We start from the raw sequence: 10,717 nt of genomic DNA, 5'->3' as shown, positions 1-10,717 counted from the left end.
ATATTTAAATTTTTTTCTAGTGAGGACATTTGAAATTGCTTTTGAAATGCACAGTACTCTATTTTATTTTTTATGTTTTTTGAGACAGACTCTTGCTCTGTCACCCAGGCTGAAGTGCAGTGGTGCGATCTCGGCTCACTGCAACCTCCGCCTCCCAGGTTCAAGTCCCAGATTATCCTGCCTCAGCCTCCAGAATAGCTGTACAGGCTCACGCCACCACATCCGGCTAATTTTTGTATTTTTAGTAGAGAAGGGGTTTCACCATGTTGGCCAGGCTGGTCTCAAACTCCTGACCTCAGGTGATCCACCTGCCTCGGCCTCCCAAAGTGCTGGGATTACGGGCATGAGCCACTGCTCCCAGCTTGTATTTTTAACTATATTCACCACATTATGCAGTAGAACTCAAAAAGGAGGAAAAGATATTCTTCCTGTCTAATTGGGATTCTGTACCTTGTGGCCAACATTTCCTCATTTTCCCTGCCCCTCAGCCTCTGTGACCACCACTCCAAACTCTGCTTCTATGAGTTCAACTATTTTAGATTCCATAGATAAGTGAGAACATACAGTATTTGTCTTTCTGTACCTGACTTATTTTGCTTAGCATAACGTTCTCCAATTCCATTCATGTTGCCCCAAATGACAGAATTGTCTTTTTTTTTTAAGACTGAATAGTATTTCATTTATCCATTCTTTATCCATTCATTGACTGATGGACATTTGTGTTGATTCCATAATTTGGCTATTGTGACTAGTACAGCAGTGAACATGGGAGTACAAATATCTCTTTGACAAACTGATTCAAAACTTTTTGGGCAAATACCCAGAAGTGGGATTGCTGGATCATATGGTAATTCTATTTTTAGTTTTTTGAGGAATCTCCATATTACTCACATAATGATTGTGCTAATTTACATTTTCCACCAACAGTGTGCAAGTGTTCCTTTTTCTGCACAACTTTGTCAACCACGTGTTATCATTCAGCTCTTCAATGAAACCATTAAGACAGGTGTGAGATGATATCTTCTTGTGGTTTTATTTTTTTTTTTATTTTTTTTTTTTTTTTTTTTGAGACGGAGTCTTGCTCTGTCACCCAGGCTGGAGTGCTGTGGCCGGATCTCAGCTCACTGCAAGCTCCGCCTCCCGGGTTCCCGCCATTCTCCTGCCTCAGCCTCCGGAGTAGCTAGGACTACAGGCGCCCGCCACCTCGCCCGGCTAGTTTTTTTGTATTTTTTAGTAGAGACGGGGTTTCACCGTGTTCTCCAGGATGGTCTCGATCTCCTGACCTCGTGATCCGTCCGTCTCGGCCTCCCAAAGTGCTGGGATTACAGGCTTGAGCCACCACGCCCGGCCGTGTTTTTCTTTTAATTTTACTTCTGTAACAGGATTAAAAGTACTGCTGCCTCTTCAGACACATGGATACCTGCGCCTATGGCCACTCTAAGTTTCCGCACATATACCAACTGACATAGACCTGAAACTATGAGGGCTTTACGCTGGGGTCCATGATGGTGCTGCTGCTGCTGGGCATCTCTCTGTTCAGGGCCAGGTCAATCCCAGGGCAGCCTTCAGAAAAGAGTCAGGCCGGGCACGGTGGCTCATGCCTGTAATCCCAGCACTTCGGGAGGCTGAGGTGGGCAGATCACTTGAGGTCAGGGGTTCAAGACCAGCCTGGCTAACATGGTGAAGTCCCGTCTCTACTAAAAATGTAAAAATTAGCCGGGCGTAATGGCACACGCCTGTAATCCCAGCTACTCAGGAGGCTGAGGCAGAAGAATCACTTGAACCCGGGAGGGAGAGGTTGCAGTGAGCCAAGATCGTGCCACTGCACTCCAGCCTGGGCCTGGGCAACAGAGGGAGACTCTGTCTCAAAAGAAGAAAAAAAGAGGAGGGGAGAGTCAGTCCTCTCTGGGTCCAAAAATCTCTAGAGTAGAAGCTGTTGCTGCTGCTTGATTACAATATGCCTTCCTCCCCTATGTCCTCCAAATAGCAAAAGAAAACCAGGCTGCCCCGGCCAACCCAAAGGGCAGCACAGCTGTCTCTGTCATTCTGAGCACCCGAGTGTTCAGATTTGGGAAAAGGAAGTGGGAGGGGGAGAAAGAGGAAGAGAAGAAGAGAGAACAGCTTGAGAAGGACATATCTGGTCCTTTCTTGAAATCTGTTAAAAAATTAGCACTTCCTGGGGATGCCATGAGGTGGTCAATCACCTATCTAGGAATTAGGATTCAAGCCCGCTCTCCTTTTTTTGGGCACTGAGCTGAGAAGTAATTCTTGCTCTGGAAGGACTGGTGACACAATCTCTAGGCATCGTCAATGACCAAACTGAGCTGTGGTGGCTGGGCCTTGGGGTCTGAGGGCGCAGCCAGAGCTGGGGAGGGTGGGCTCCCTCTCTCGGGCATGAGCAGCTGCTGCCTGGGGGTGATGCCCAGGGCTGCCTTCCCTGGAGCTTCTCCTTGGGGAAGGGCACCTGCTCCTTGACGGGACAGGGCTGTGCCACCAAGACTCGGGGACCTGCAGGGGAAAGGCTTCTGAAGCTGACACCTGCTCCTTGTGCCTTCCTGGGTCCCTCAGGAGCCACGAGGATCTTGTCTTGTCCTCAGGCTATAAGAGCTCTCTAGTAACTACCCATCCCCGTCCTCTGAGACCTGCTCGTTGATGGGTGTCACATAGCAGAAATGAGAGGTCCTCTGGGTTAGTGGGTGCATCAGAGCTTCCAGCTGCCATGCCGACCGCCCTCAGGGCAGCTTTCTGGGGGCCTCTCTTTTCATATGGTTGGGAGTCGTGGTGGTTGACGTGGAGAGAAGATAGTACAAGGTCAGTAGAGTTTGGTATTTTATTTTGCTCTTATGAAAAGGGTGCCAGGCCCAAGCCTGTCTTTCCTGAAATAGTTTTACTTAGGAATACAATTCTGGGATCCCTAAGGTTAGCCATCCCACTAAGAAATTTTGCATACCCACTTTTATAGCCATTGACCTTATTTCTCTGATAACACTTAAGGGCCTGGTCATAACCTTCTTACCCTACAATACAAAGACAAAACAAACAAAAAACCATGGTCTTTGGAGAAGCAGCCATGAGTTAAAGCCAGGCTGGTCACACACTACCTTTGTGAACTTGGGCAAGTTACTGAACATCTGGCTTCAGTACCATCATTAATAAAATAGAATGTCTCTCATCAGCCACATAAGAGACACAATAAAACATTAGCTTCCTCTAGACACTCATGGCAACTTAAGATCACTAATTCTTCTAGGAGACAAGGAATCTTACTCTTTTCCCTTTGTTTTGGGATCATGAGATCGTAAAATAGTTTGCATCTACTTTTGATTTTTTTTTTCTTTCTTCTTTAAAAAAATATTTTAAAAGCATGTCATCCTTGTGCAGGGGCCATGCTAATCTTCTCTGTATCGTTCCAATTTTAGTATACTGCTGCCGAAGTGAGCACCTACTTTGGATGTCTACAATCACCTGGTGATACAGAGATAATCCCTGCACAGATTGCTTTACAGGTAAGGAAATTAAGGCTAAATGACATAGTCATTGAGGAATGGGCCTTAAATCTCTCAAAACTGTGAATTCATTTTATCATAAAAATATAAAGCTTGTTTTTCCTTTTCTTTCAGAGACAGGGTCTAGCTCTGTTGCCAACGTTAGAGTGCAGTGGCATGATCATAGCTCACTGCTGCCTTGAACTGCTAGGCTCAAAAGATCCTCCTGACTCAGCCTTCTGAGTAGCTAGAACCACAGATACATGCCACCAGGCTTGACTAATTTTCATTTTTATTTTTGTACAGACAGCGTTTTGTTATGTTGCCCAGGCTGGTCTCAAACTCCTGGCCTCAAGTCATTCTCCCGCCTTGGCCTCCCAGAGTGCTGGGATTATAGGTGTGAGCCACTGTACCTGGCCCCTAAGCTTTTTTTTTTTTTTTAAGGTATATTATTAGAGATGTAGAAATGGAAGCCATGAGATTAAACAGTTCCCCACTCACCTAGAGGACCTCTCATCTCTCTTTTCTACTGTATGACGTTTCTGCCATTTGTCATGCAATTAATTAGAAAAAGGCAAAGCCAGGATTCAAACCCAGATACTCTGGTAGCTATTTTGTAGCATTTTCACTTAATCTTTAACAGTTCATTGTCCCCATTTATATGATAAATAGGGTCAGAGATAGTAAACAACTTTAATTCTCATAATGTAACAGTAGAACATAGAATTCATCTTGGATCTGCTGTTTTCCAAAGCCCATGATTTTCCATCTTAGGCGACCACAATCCGAGGACCTTTCTGCACAGCAGGAACACAGAGTAACACAAGGAATCTCCACCAGATTTCAGCATCCTCGAGTTCCAATCCCAGTTGTTCCACTAAATCTGGGTCAGTTACTTGGCCTCCCCGAACCTCAGGTAGCGGGCGGTAATGTTCCCCCTGCCCTATCTTCAATATTAGAGGACAGTGGGTTGAGATGGGCATGGGGGTTTGTGCTGACAACAGCCATGCACTTGGAATCTCTCCTGGGCTCTTGAGGAAAACTCTATTCCTTATTCCTTCTTTTTACATGGCAGCAGCAGAGTACTAAATACCTCCCCAGAGAGCTCCAATTGCTTGAATTTGTGTTAATGTTACTTCCTGTACGTTGGTATTTGTATTTTTCAAAGCAACGGGAAGACCAGGGAAAGAGTCCATGAGGCAGAGCTGGGGAAAAGTGCCAGGTCTGGAAGAAAAAGATCCTCTTGTCCTTAAGCTGGGAAGCCAGAGCTTCCCATTCCAGACTTCTGCACAGGTCTGTAGGGGAAAGAGCCATGGCCCTCTAAGGTATTTATTCTATCCTGTTCTAGAAAGGGAGCTCACCACCTCAGAAAAATTGATCAGGAGCGGAGCAGTGAGTTCAGCAGTGTCCTGCCTTGAGTGAAACGGTCCATTCATCGTGTAAAAGCTCTGCTGCTGGCTCTGTGTCTTGGATTGGCATCCCCTGGAGTTTGATTTGTTGATATAGGAGGGACAGGAAAAAGCCCATCATTACCTAGAGAATATGGCAAGAAAGAGGTCCCATGTGCTGCCCAAGAGGGATCCTGGGCACAGCCATGGCACACTGGCCGCAGGCCAGATTTAGATTTCCTGGATTGTAGGAATCACGTGGGCTCCCTGTCCTCCACCCATCTGGGGACCTTAAAAGGAAGAAACCTAGCTTTGCAAAGTACATGGCTAGGCCCTGGATTTCCACAAGAAATACAGATGGCTTAAAAATGTTGGAATTCTGTGATAACTTGGTTTACTTTAATACAGTATATTTTTTAATGTATTAAATTAGCAAGGATTTTTTCCCCCTATTACAAGTCAGGATAGTGGTTTCTGGAGAGAAAGGGGAGATGGTTAGTCACTGAAAGGGGACAGGATGGGGACCTCTGAGAGGCTGGAAATGTCCTGTCCAGTAACTTGGGTCTTGTTACACAGGTGTGTCTATTTTGTGGAAATGCGTCAAACTATCACAGTAATGATCTGTGCAGTTTTCTATGTATGTTACTCTAAAAGAAAATTTTCTTAAAATTAAGGCATTTTTGGTTTTAGTGTTTTAACAAGAATGAACACCCAGTGCTAGAGAGGCTACAACGAAATCATGGTGAGACCAAAGGCTGTCATACATCTTTAGAGCGGTGGAGCCAATATAAGTCATGAGCTTTGGTACTGTTCATATTCTTTGTCCTATACTTTTGGAAGTCTCTTAAATATCCCAGAACACAGATGAATATTTATGTACCAACAAATCCATCACAGTGTAAGCAAAAGTTGAAAACATGCTAAATGTTAAACAACAGAGAAAATAAGGGTATATTTATGATAAAGTGTTATATAGTCATAAAACTGAACACTTAATAAGTGCAGTTTCCCATGCAATTAAGAGGCAGAATGTAAAATTTATGTTTCTTTAGTTTCAACTATATTAAAGCACTTGGAGTCTCATAGTAAATAAAGACCTGGTTTTTCTTAAGAAACAACATTAAGTATATCTTTAAAAGCTCAGTAAATAAGCTAGAAGTTACTTGCTTCCTCAACAAACCTGATGATTGGGCATTATAAAAACCCCGCCCCCGCACACTGCCAATGAAAATATAAAATGCGGGAGCCACTTTGGTCAGTCGTTTGGTAGTTCTTCAAGCGGTCAAACATGGAGCTATCATATGACCCAGCCATTCCACTCCTAGGGATATACTCAAGAGGAATGAAACATACATCCACACAAAAACTGATACATGAATGTTGACAGCAGCATTAATGGCCCAAAAGCAGAAACCACTCAAATGTCTGTCCACCAATGAATAGATACACACAAAGTAGTATATTCATCTAATGAAATATTATTTGCTAATAAAAAGAAATGAAGCCTGATTATGTGTCGTGACCTAGATGAAACTGAGAAACACTGTGCTAACTGAAAGAAGCACTGTATGATTCCATTTATAAGAAATATCCAGAACAGGCCAGGCCGGTGGCTCACGCTTGTAATTCCAGCACTTTGGGAGGTCGAGGAGGGCAGATCACTTGAGGTCAGGAGTTCAACACCAGCCTGGCCAACATGGTGAAACCCCATCTCTACTAAAAACACAAAAATTAGCCAGGCGTGGTGGCGCATGCCTATAATCCCAGCTACTCGAGAGGCTGAGACATGACAATCGCTTGAACCTGGGAGGCAGAGGTTGCAGTCAGCTGAGATCATGCCACTGCACTCCAGCCTGGGCGACAGAGTGAGACTCCATCTCTCTCACACACACACACACACACACAATCCAGAACAGGCAAATCCAGACACAGAAAGATCAGTGGTAGGGTTGGGGAGAAATGGAGAGTAGCTTCTAATGAGTACAGTCTTTTGGGGGTGGGGAGAGAATATGGAAATGTTATAACATTGATTGTGATAGTTGCACACGCGGTGACTTCTGTGACTAAAAATCATTGAATGGCACTTTCAATGGGTGAACTGGATGGTATGTGAATTATATTGCAGTAAAGCTGTTAAATACACACACACACACACACACACACACAGAGTAACTAGTAACTCACTCACTCACTCACTCTGTCTCCTCCCCTCTCTGGATAACACAGAAATGTGCATACAAACCTTCAAACCTTGCAGCCCTTACTCCGCCCCTGCCTTTTGGTGGAGGTGGAGGAGGGCTTCTGCCGAGTCTCACACCTTCAGCCTGGTCTCATTCCTCATCGTCCCATGGGATTCATCCTCACCACTTCAGTTCCTGGGGTCTCATGATGGGAAACAGGGGTAGCAAAGGCCAGAAAGAAGCACAATGGAGGATGGTTTCCTGAACCCTCCCTGAAAACCAAAGTGGCTGAAGGAAACAGCAGCAGACCCATGAGAAGCAAGGGGCTTTTGGCCGCGTGCAGTGGCTCACGCCTGTAATCCCAACACTTTGGGAGACCGAGGCGGGTGGATCACTTGAGGTCAGGAGTTCGAGACCAGCCTGGCCAAAATGGTGAAACCTCGTCTCTACTAAAAATACAGAAATTAGCCAGGTGTGGTGGCGTGCATCTGTAATCCCAGGTACTCAGGAGGCTGAGGCAGGAGAATTGCTTGAGCCCAGGAGGCAGAGGTTGCAGGCTGCAGCGAGTCAAGATCACACCACTGCACTCCAGCCTGGGTGACAAAGTGAGACATTAAAAAAAAAAAAAAAAAAGAAGAAGAAAGGGGCTTTTGAGAAGTACTGCTAAAGGACCACAATTCCCCTCATGGCACATGTAATCTAAGGAATTCAATAGAACTTTGTTATATTGAAATTACTTTTGTTTTTCAATGGACCCCTCAGATTAAACCACATGGCTGTTTTGTAATCGCATGCACTGAAAGTTTACACCTTAAACACATATCTTCTTGACACAATTCCCATTATCTTATATATACACGGTATATACAAGGAGAAAGCAGCCAGAAATGCCGTGGGCTTTGGCTTAACAAGACAGAAGGGCAAAGCCGCAGCTGGTAAAGTCATGATTGCTGAAAGGTTCTGTATGATAAAATGTTAAATTTCCTCAAAGTCATAGGATTATGGAACTCTCTTCTTCATGCTTACCTGTACTTTCCAAGTTTTACATGAACAATGAACGTCTAGTAGGTAAACCACTAATGAAGTTTCCTTAGTGCTACGGCCACACTTGAGTGCTACTGAATAGTAGATCCTGTGGAAAAGTATAGTAGAACCAGAGAATAGAATGTCTTAGGTCAGAGCATATTGAGGTTTCCAGCAACCTAAGCTTGAATGAGAGTCCCGGCCTCTGTGAGTTGGTCCCAAGGCCCATGGTCAGTGCTCGCCTCCAGCTCCAGCTTCCCGTCTGGGAGAGGCCTTGATTTCTAAGAGCTGAGCTCTAGATTTTGGAGATTTTCTATGGACAGCACAGACTCAAGAACCAAAGTACTATGTCAGGAGGCTAGATCTGACTTCTAAACCTGTTCAGTTACCAAAGAGATGAGTAACTCCCTTACTCATAAAGGGAGCGATGGTTAAGGGAACTAGAAACATTTAGACTGAAGACTTAGAAGTGGCCAATTAACTTCAGAATGGTAGAGGGTCAACACCTGGGAGAGCCCTAGGGGACAGCCCAAGGATACCCCTCCCTGAAGTTAGAGGGAGGCAAGTTTCTTGGTTTAGGAAGATTATTCCAATTCCAACTACCAGAGATGCCCACCCCTGAGTGGACTGCCTCCTGACACTGTCCCACCTTCACTAGAAGCTGGATCTCACTGCTTCAGATGCTCAGAAAGCCCTTCAGTTATCAGGAAAGGGCTGGACCAGATCTTCCCTGCCATCTCTCTACCCCGACCTCCCGATTCCACAGTACAGGGCTCCTTACACCAATTTCAGTTTATCTTTTATCAGAGCATGTTCCCTTACAGTCCCCAGACTAACATGCAGCTCCAAAAGAATTGTTGATTGCCAGTCCCTGAGCCTAAAGTGTCTGTTTCTGGAACTCAGTGTTCAGCCATTGTGACACCATTCAGGGGCTGCTGCCCTCTTGTGGAAATGAAGAATATGACTGCTTAGAAAAGAAATTAGATGCATTTGGAGGCTACTGTCTGTACACACATTCCCATCTTACCTTCCCCTAAAAGCTTAACTTTTTAGTGTGGGCCCTGAAGTTCTTAGGTCCAAAGTCAGGGCCTTTGGTTTACGTTCACGCTACCATTCTGTCCACCAGGATACGGAACTTTAGCCACAATACAAAATCCTGGTTTCTAGCAAGATTGACATTTGTGAACGCCATTTTGATGCGTGGAATGGCCGTTGGATGTTAACATCATGCTTTGGGAAAAGCACTAGCCCAGGTTTAAAGACCCAGGTTCCAGCTCATGTTCTGCCATTCCCTTGTGACCCTGGCCAAGCCATTTTCTAGTTGCATCTGCGGATAAAGGGCTATGTGACCACTGTTACCTGTTAGATTTAGAAAATGCTCTAGTAGTTTGGAGATGAAATTCTTTAGAGAACAGTGGCATATCACATGTGCACTACTTGTACCTGCTAACCACAGCAAACAGCCATGGGCTTGATTCTAGGTTAGGGTCCCTCAGGCTCCTACAAAGGAGACCGAGGCATTGTTCACGTGTGCCTCAGCCTCAGGGGGAGCCACGGTCAGATGCTTTGCTTTTTTCCCTTAAGTAGAAATGCGGCAGACTGTTCAGGGAGGCTCCCACAATTCCTCGCCTTCACACGTGTCTGAAAAACATTTACTAAGTTTTCTGGACGAGTTTGGCCACTAGCTCAGGATGCAAAGCTCTGTGACCCATTAGTGACTGGAAGCGATTTCTCATTGTTTCCAAACATCAGTCACCCGCTCCTTGTTACCACTGCAGGGCTTCATACGGAGGAAGGGGCAGCTGGGGACACCACATGGTTTGCCTGAGTGTGAGGCAGGTGTTCAACCCCAAACTGGAAAAATGGCTCGAAATAAAACTACAGTTGGTAGCTGAGTAAGGAACATGACTGTTTCATTTAAGAAAACTCACTTCCTTCTACTTAAGTTGCCCCACAAAGGATAATTTTCCCTCAAGAACTGCCTTGCCAAGTTTTTCTGGTTGTAGTCTCTAAATGCTATTTTAAATGTAGTCTGGGGAACTATTTTCTGTTGGCTCCTAATACTGAATTAAGCTAACTTTCCCTTACGAGAGTAACAGAAAATTTCAAGAGCACAGGATGCTCTGTTGACCTCAGACGATTTGTACCCCCACACTTGGTAAAAATAAAACATCTTAGCGAGGTATTTATGACATTAGTCTGAAAACATTTTTTCACTTCCATGAAATCTTACACAACGAAGTGGCACTCAACTGCAAGGATAAATGCTGAATGAGTCACTCAGCCTGACCTTTGAGGACACTTGGCTTCCTAACAGGTCTTTTCATTAGGGCTTATTCCGGTATAAAAAGGCTCCTTAAGAAAATGTTTTCACTAAAAAATAAGTTACAAACTAATAAGAGTGCTACATAACCAACAAATCCTAAGTATTATGTAAGAGTAATAAGGCAAATTTATCTTAAAAAAGGTTTACTAATAACAGTGGCCTGCTACGGACCAGGCACTGTCCTAGCGTTTTACACACACAAATCTCCAATCCTTACAATAACCCTAAAAGGCATAGAAGCAGACAAGCAGACTCGAATTTGCTGAATAACTAAGCAAGGCCATATAGTACTGGCAGAATCAGAAAGACAACTCA

General features: G+C 44.6%; 1 pseudogene; it reads right to left on the bottom strand.

Annotated features, from left to right (window-relative positions):
- Positions 1-3,345: 3,345 nt before the first annotated feature.
- On the bottom strand, positions 3,346-3,441 carry LOC112630942 (annotated as a pseudogene).
- Between the last annotated feature and the right edge of the window lie 7,276 nt (positions 3,442-10,717).

Source organism: Theropithecus gelada, chromosome 8, assembly GCF_003255815.1.
Source record: "Theropithecus gelada isolate Dixy chromosome 8, Tgel_1.0, whole genome shotgun sequence".
In the NCBI taxonomy this organism is placed as follows: Eukaryota; Metazoa; Chordata; class Mammalia; order Primates; family Cercopithecidae; genus Theropithecus; species Theropithecus gelada.
The sequence above is the reverse complement of the archived record's forward strand: the minus strand, read 5'-3'. Positions and strand labels throughout refer to the sequence as shown.